General features: G+C 38.6%; 1 pseudogene; it reads right to left on the reverse strand.

Moving 5' to 3' along the window:
• Nucleotides 1-4,106: 4,106 nt before the first annotated feature.
• LOC145403622 (uncharacterized) lies at nt 4,107-8,638 on the reverse strand (annotated as a pseudogene).
• Nucleotides 8,639-8,886: the final 248 nt, after the last annotated feature.

Here is an 8,886-nt window from a genome sequence, read left to right on the forward strand (position 1 = left end):
ATACGTAGCATTCACTTTCTCGTCCTGTATACTGGCATTGAGAGTGAATGTCACTTTCATCTTCACTCTCATAACTCATAGCATTCAGACATGCTAGAGTGAAACTTTCACTTTCATTACTCCTAGGGTATATACTCGTATTCTTATAATACTACTCATTTACATTTCTATTTACGTCCTCTATTTTATTTACGTTATTTCCATTTCTATTTTATTTACACTGTGTTATGCACTGTCACTTGAAATAACTTATAAAACTATTTTCCATTGTTCACGTTTATTTACATTCATTACTTTCACTTGCTGTTTACACATTATTTACAATTCCACTTGCACTGTTTTACTCAATAGAAAGATCGTAGTCACTCTTTCATCAATTGTCAGCCCTTTACCTCTTTCCACACGAGGTTTAGTAGGGGGTAAAGGTCACAGGGCCATTTGCATGGGGGTGAAAAAAGGCCTTGAAGTCAGCAAGAAGAAACATACATACCCTCGCTTCGGAAGATGAGAGTAAACTGATAACGGAGGGCCGGGGTGGATGCCTGCTTAGGGGTTATTCAGAGTTACCAATGTTAGTTCTTGAAACAGCTAAGTCTAGCACTGAAATGATTGGCAGGAAATCTAGACAATACATTATAAATTTGGTAGTTCCAGGTGAATGTAAATATCACTTAGGCTTCTCCCTTCCCTCCTTACATGTATATTTATTACGAAAATAGATTAGAGGCCTACTTAGGAGATATATATTCAGAGCTACCAATGTTAGATTCTGAAACAGCTTTGTCTAGCACTGAAATGTTTGGCAGGAAATCTAGACAATACATTATAAATTAGGTAGTTCCAGGTGAATGTAAATATCACTTAGGCTTCTCCCTTCCCTCCTTACATGTATATTTATTACGAAAATAGATTATACGGCATATTTCAAGGGGAAAAAAACAGCGAAAATTAGCGAACGAGTGCACGTGAGGTGTTGTCAGGTGATAATTAGCCAATTCCAGGTGTATGGCACTCTCACTTACCTTATTTCTTTCTTGTATATATTATTTGGTATAAGAATAGGACATAGGGCTTATTTCAATGGATGAAATCAGTGAAAAATTCCAGGGAAGATTTACTTAGCGTAGCACGGCTGGGCAGGCGAGAGGATAGAGTAATGGAGGGGGGGTAGGGAGGGGAGTCAAGAACAGGCAGAAATGGCTAAATTGTCAACAATGGATGGGAGTCCAGATGAGATCAGGAGTGCTGACTAGTGTTGGACATTGGCAGTACTGATAGATGATACAAGCCCCCACTTGGAAGCCCGGGTGAATTCAAAATAACACAGAATCACAAAAGCGACACCCTGCGGTATGATCCCTTGCTCCCAAGCGTCACGAAAGTGACGCCCCGCGGTTAAGGGGTTAAAAACATCCTCAACCTTTTCCAGTATCACCCTGATATTAATTACCATGAAAATTTTGTCACTTTGATACAAAATCAGTTTGATACAGCAATTATACATACATATATATATCTATCTATCTATCTATATACCTAGGCTGCTTCCCCCAAGGAAAGGGAGGTAGCCGAGACAGGACGACTCACTCTCCATTTACTCATCCATTCAAACACATTCATTCGCATCTTAGCCCCAAAGGGGAGAACGGACAGATCCTCACCGCACCACACCGCACAAGGGTCAACTGGGCAATGCAATCAGTGACATCCGCAGCAGGGCCCGACAGCAGAACTGGTTTACCCCTGCCACATCATAACAGACCCATCCCCTTACCCGCACCTGACCAGACTAGCTGATCAGACCAAATGCGGGAGAATATCCCCTCAGGGCTGCGTCATCACTTATTCATTCACAATTTCTCTCCATTTATTTCTGTCACGCACAGCCACTCTTCCTTGCTCAACAGACATCCCTCTCGCATCCAGCGCTCTCTTCACACTGTCCATCCATCCTATTCGTGGTCTTCCTCTCAGCCTTACACCTCTCACATCAGATCTAGTTATCTTTTTCACCAATCGCTCATTATCCATTCTCTCCATATGCCCAAACCATTGCAACACCCTCTGCTCAACTCTACCAGCCATCTCCCGAACAACTCCAGTTCTCCTTCGCACTTCATCATTTCGCACCCGATCCATACGCGTCACTCCACACATACTCCTCAGACATCTCATCTCCATTACATTCAAACTTTTCCTCTCTGCTACACCCATATTCCATATTTCAGACCCATATAATGCAGTCGGTACCACAACACCCTCATACAGCCTTCTCTTTACATCCATTCTAAGCGAACGACATTTAAACACTTTTTTCATTCCTCCCAGCACCTTTCCTACTTCATTTATTCTAAACTTCACTTCTGCATCTATTCTTCCATCCACAGCAACATGTGACCCTAGATATTTAAAACAATCTACCTCCTCAAGCAACTCACCATTCAAAACTATATTCATCCAATATATATATATTGGAGGTATAATCACTTGATCATGTGATGTCTGTCTATCTATTGCCAGACGCCATAATCCCATACGGGGTGTCCACTTGACTCTGAGTTATTTGTTTTACAGGGAGGGGCACTAACCCTCCACCAACCCACTTGACACGTAGGGAGCACGTATGGTTTGGTTATATGGTTACCACCCAGCGTTGTAAATGGTTTCTTGGCTTACAGGAAACCATTTGGCTTGTCACTCAATGTAAAGCCACCTGTAATGGAAAGAAAAGCAATAAGTATTGACAGAAAAGATGGGAGAAATAGGAAGAGAGGAGGGCAGGCACAGAAAAAGAATGATAAAGGCTAAGGAAGAAGTAGGCAGCACTACATCAAGTGAGTGGATGATGGTCGCCACCAATGTATATTATGAAAAATAAATGCCTGGAAAACAGAAAAAACTTGAGTACCAAGCTTTCATATGTGTGTGTGTGTGTATATATATATATATATATATATATATATATATATATATATATATACTGTATATATATATATATATATATATATATATATATATATATATATATATATGTATATATATATATATATATATATATATATATATATATATACAGTATATATATATATATATATATATATATATATATATATATATGTATATATATATATATATATATATATATATATATATATATATATATATATATATATATATATATATATATATATATATATATGTATATATATATATATATATATATATATATATATATATATATATATATATATATATATATATATATATATATATATATATATATATATATATATATATATATATATATATATATATATATATATATATATATATATATATATATATATATATATATATATATATATATATATATATATATATATATATATATATATATATATATATATATATATATATATATATATACCTCCTTTCCCACTTTATGCCAGGGTGAAGAGTAGCAATGTCCAGAGAGCCCAAATATGCCCAATTCAATGTGCCATGCTTCCTTTCATTCATCAAGTCCCCAGAATCCTGGCTCTATCTGATATGCCAACACATGCACCACATTCTGTAGCTTCATATAAACGTATCCGATAAAGCCAATCCGAACGCTGTCATGTTAAAATGGGGTGCCAAATCCCTTATCATGCGCTGCTTCTCACAAAATTCATCCAGCCAGCTCGATCTCCTGTCAGTCCCCTAGCCCCACCGACTTCCATACCTCTCTTCCTCACACACTCATTCACCATGTCCCTCCACCTTCTCCTTGGACTAACTTACCTCCTTCCTCCTTCAAAGTCACTCTCTCTCTCTCTCTCTCTCTCTCTCTCTCTCTCTCTCTATATATATATATATATATATATATATATATATATATATATATATATATATATATATATTGGGACACAAACTATTCACAAGCAGTTAAAAATCAGCCTGTTCCAATTCCTGAGGTCAAAGTTCACCTAGGTGATGCATAAAACACTGGGTGGTCAGTACTGTTCTAGTTCAACTAATTTTCCTCTGCTTTTAGTTTGAGGGCATTAAGCAATTTTACTGCAACCATCATTTGTATTTCTGTCTCACTTGAATCTGAGAACCTTTTAAGCACACTGTCCCGGATCACACTGTATAATTTTGTTTTTCTAAAATGAAACTTGCCCCTTTGACCAAGCGTGTTGTACTGACACATTAGGTTTTTGGACATAAACCTACAAATCAAATTAGAAACCATATATCTCGTATTATAACCACCTATGCGGATGCACTGGTTACACATTTCCATGAAATAACTTGAATCAGCCAGGTCATCTTCCACAGCTTGTACGTCTTCCAGGGAATTATTCCGCTTGATTGTTAGAATACTAGCTGTATTAGCCGAGTTATCAGCATATGAGTTCATATTAGAAATGTTTTCCTGATATCCAGCAGAAGTTGTAAGACTCGCTTCTGAAATCCAGTGAAAAAAGTAATATATAAGACTGAGGAATACCATATTCCTTCCTGATTACAAGGAAATTATATAGGCTGATATGACACAATCCTGGGTCAAACACATTTCATCGAGAACCATGCATTTTGTCACATCTATTTCCACACATGCATTGTCTTCAGCAACAATTTTCAACACACAACCTGATGTTATTTGATCCCCTCTTTCAGTCTCTCTCACAAGTGAATAGGCGTGGCAGAAATGCAACTACCAATATTATTGGCAAGTATAAATAAGACATATAAGAGAGTGCAAGGCTCCACTTAGCATCACATTCGGTAGAATATAGTGAGAAAGACTGAAAATGGCTGTGGCGGACTATTGCATTATGCTTTGTCTGTTAGGCAATTAAATTAACCTTGCACATGCCAGGGTACATCAATTAAGGCTCTGTCATTTCTACCTCCACTGTATTCAGCCTTGTCTTTTAGGTAATCAATAAATACCATTCTTCATAGTAGAATTCTAACTTACTTGTTTGTTCCATAGGGAAGTTGGATTCAGCATCTTCTTGTCTGTCATGTTGTCTCCCATCATGGCTTCTTTGATAATGTCTGTCATGTTTCTGATCACGCTGGTCAGGGCTCTCACTCTTGTCATGGCTTCTTCGATAATGTCTGTCATGTTGTCTCCTTTCACGCTGGTCAGGGCTGTCACCCTTGTCATGGCTTCTTCGATAATGTCTGTCATGGTGTCTCCCATCATGTTGGTCAGGGCTGTCACTTGGTTCCTCTTGGCTCCTGTGTAAGAAGAGGTCTTCAGAAAATACTCTCTAAATATAAAAGAAACTTGAAAACACCACTACACACACACACACATTATATATATCTATATCTATATCTATCTATGTATATCTATCTATATCTATATCTATCTATCTATCTATATATATATATATATATATATATATATATATATATATATATATATATATATATATATATATATCATCCGGACCTCCTTTCCCACCTTAGGGCAGGGTGAGGAGTAGCAACGTCCAGATACCCCAAATATGCCCAATCCAATGGGCCACGTTTCCATTAACCCGTCATTCACGCCCCCGGCATCCTGGCTCTATCTGATATGCCAAAACATTCATCACATTCTGTAGCTTCACATAAACATATCCGATAGAGCCAATCCGAACACTGTGGTGCCAAATCCCCGATTATGCGCCGCTTCTCACAAACTTCATCCAGCCAGCTAGATCTCCTGTCAGTCCCCTAGCCTCACCGACTTCCATACCTCTCTTCCTCACACACTCATTCACCATATCCCTCCACCTTCTCCTTGGCCTCTTCTCCTCCTTCCTTCTTCAAATTCGCTCATATGTGCCTTTTTCACCACTCTTTGGTTATCCATTCTTTCCACATGACCATACCATCTTAGTACACTCTCTTCTATTCTGGTGTCCACAGACTTCCTCACTCCGTATCTTTCCCAGATCACATTATTTCGTATTCTATCCACTCACTGTACTCCACACACACACACACACACACACACACACACACACACACACACACACACACACACACACACACACACACACACACAACACACACACACACACACACACATATATGTACCGTATTTTAACATACTGTACAATGTACACTCACCTAACATATTTAAATAAACCATTACAAGGGGACTTATAGTGGAGTATACGAACTTCAGTGGAACTGGTCTCCTCAGTATAACTGGCAAAATGAATGCAAAGGTAGTAACAGAGATTTAAGGTATGGAGGTGTGCACTTAGGTAATGATTATGATGTAGATTCAAAGATTAGGAGAGAAACTGTAAGTTGTATGGATGAAAACGAGTAGAGCAGTATATTAAAAGAAAGGCTCCATCGTAGTGTGGAAAAGGCAAGAAGGATATGTCTGGAAAAGGTACCCTGAAGATATTTTCATCATGGGGGGGGTGGGGGTTTCAAGGATAGGCAAGACCAACGAATAAGAAAAAGATTCAGTACCAATGCATGAATACCATACCAATTATAGTCAGATGTCCTGGAACTCTTGTTGGATGCTGAAGCTTTGGCTGCACTAAACTCCATCATCCCAGGGGTTTTGGTGGACACCTAAGGAGGAGGCGTTGGAAATACCGCCAGTGAAGGAGCAGAAGCCACTGTTTCTGGGGAGGTTGTGACCAGTGTCTTCTGCGAGACTGGCATCATGTTGTTAGATTCTGTGGCAAAATCATTACAAATTACTTACACATATAAAAATTACCCTGTGATATGGGTGTACAAATTTGTCACCACATTCCCTGTGTTTTGTAAAATAAGAAAAAGAGAGACAAAGTACCCTGGGAAACCCCTCTTGAGTATTTCTTCCCTCAATGAGACAACGTTTTGAGTTTTGCTTCCTGAACCATATGTAGAAGCCTTTTCTCAGCTACCCCCCTCTCAGTTCTCTCAACTTGTTATTTAAACTTATAAATCAACAACTGTACTGGTATCTTAATCACTGCCATTTTTTATTTTTATTTGTATGTAGTTTTTTTTTTTTTTTTAAGCATCATTAGTAAAATCTTAAATATGAATTTAGGCCTACCTACCATGCAAGTTTTCACTGCAGACAAAGTCCTCAGGTAGATTCTTCTTAAGTCGTTTCCTCCTCTGTCGGAAGTGAAGACCTTCATCAGGATCACTGTTACCTTCTATACTCTCCACTGTAGATGTCAGCTGGTAGCTGTCACATTCTTCAAAACAGTCTGAAAATGGATTTGTTTTTATCACACATCTCAGCCACCAAACATTTCAATAACTCTTTTAAACTTTGTGATATTATTTAGCTTAAAAATGCCATAACCAAAGAGCTTATACGTTAGTCAAGGTAACCTGAACCTTCATTTGGTTCAGACTAATCTTAACTGAGTACATAGTTGAAACAGGTGGTGATGAAACTGACATGGACCCACAAGCAGCAGATAAACCGTAGAATATAGGTTGCATAATCATGCATACATACATACATATACCTAAGCTGTTTTCCTGCAAAAAGTGGAGTATAGCCAAGACAGGGAGACATAAACATCCAGCTCCTCACACACACACTCACTCACTCATAACTTAGCCTCTAGGGGAAAAGGGACTGACCCTCACTGCACCACACCGCACTAGGGTAAACTGCAGCGACATCTACAGCAAGGCCAGACAGCAGAGCTGGTTTACCCTTGCCCCTTCATAATAAACCCATCCCCTTCCCCGCACATGTGGCCGCGTCATTCATTTATACATTCACAAATTTTCTCCATTCATTTCTAACACGAACAGTCACTCTTCGTTGCTCTACAGACATCTCTTTCACATCAACAGTAACGCTGTCTTCACACTGTCCACCCAACCCATTCGTGGTCTTCCTCTCAGCCTTACACCTCTCACATCAGATCGTTATCCTTTTCACCAATTGCTCTTCATCCATTCTCTCCATATGCCCAAACCACTGCAACACTCTGTTCAGCTCGATCAGCCATCTTTTTCATTACACCAGATCTCCTTCGCACTGCATCTCTCACTCGATCCATACGCGTCACTCCATGCATACTCCTTAGACACCTCATCTCCATTACATTCAGCCTTTTCCTCTCTGCTACTCCCATATTCCATGCTTCATGATCATATGTTACAAAAACAGAAAATCGTGAAGCTATAAATGCAGTACAGTACTAGACTGTATTGGACTTGATGTTCCGTACCTTGATTTTTCAGCAACCTCTAAACAAGATAACTACTGTATATAGTCGTCTACATTAGAAACTGGGCCAGAGGTAACCACAGCATTTATATATACTCTTGGGATTTTATTGCTTTAAAGCATTAACTAATTCAAAATTCAGGTACTGTTAAAACGGTGATAAAAATAGTGATTATAAGGTTAGCATCCATAAAAGAATGTGAATGTCATGCAGTAACAGTAAGGCAGAAGTAAAATACCTACCAGAAGCTATCTTCACTTTTTTTATCAGAAATTTCCTCCATGATTTAGGGTCTGGTTCTTGCCGATTACGAAGGGCTTTCACAGCAATAACTCCTTGCGGCCAAACAAAGTTTGGTTCTCTTCTACCACCCAATTAGATGGCACCACACCCTCCTCTTCTTTCTTACCCTCCACCCACACTGCTCGTTTCCACATTCTAAGAATATAAGATTATCAGTGTGGTACATCCATGCTTAGCATGCTTTCTTTCATGTATAATATCTGCTATTATAAACAGGTACTATAGATACCACGGTACTTTAAAAATTCAACCCGGCACAATTATGCACAGGAATTCCCCACTATAAGTTCTGGTTCCGTTCCAACAACATTAAACCTATAACGGAAAACTGTATAATAGTCAATTTTCCCCTTAAGAATGTTGAGAAAATAGGGTAGGGGTG

This window comes from Coenobita brevimanus, chromosome 61, assembly GCF_032717465.1.
Source record: "Coenobita brevimanus isolate Jiangsu-jjx chromosome 61, ASM3271746v2, whole genome shotgun sequence".
Lineage (NCBI taxonomy): Eukaryota > Metazoa > Arthropoda > Malacostraca > Decapoda > Coenobitidae > Coenobita > Coenobita brevimanus.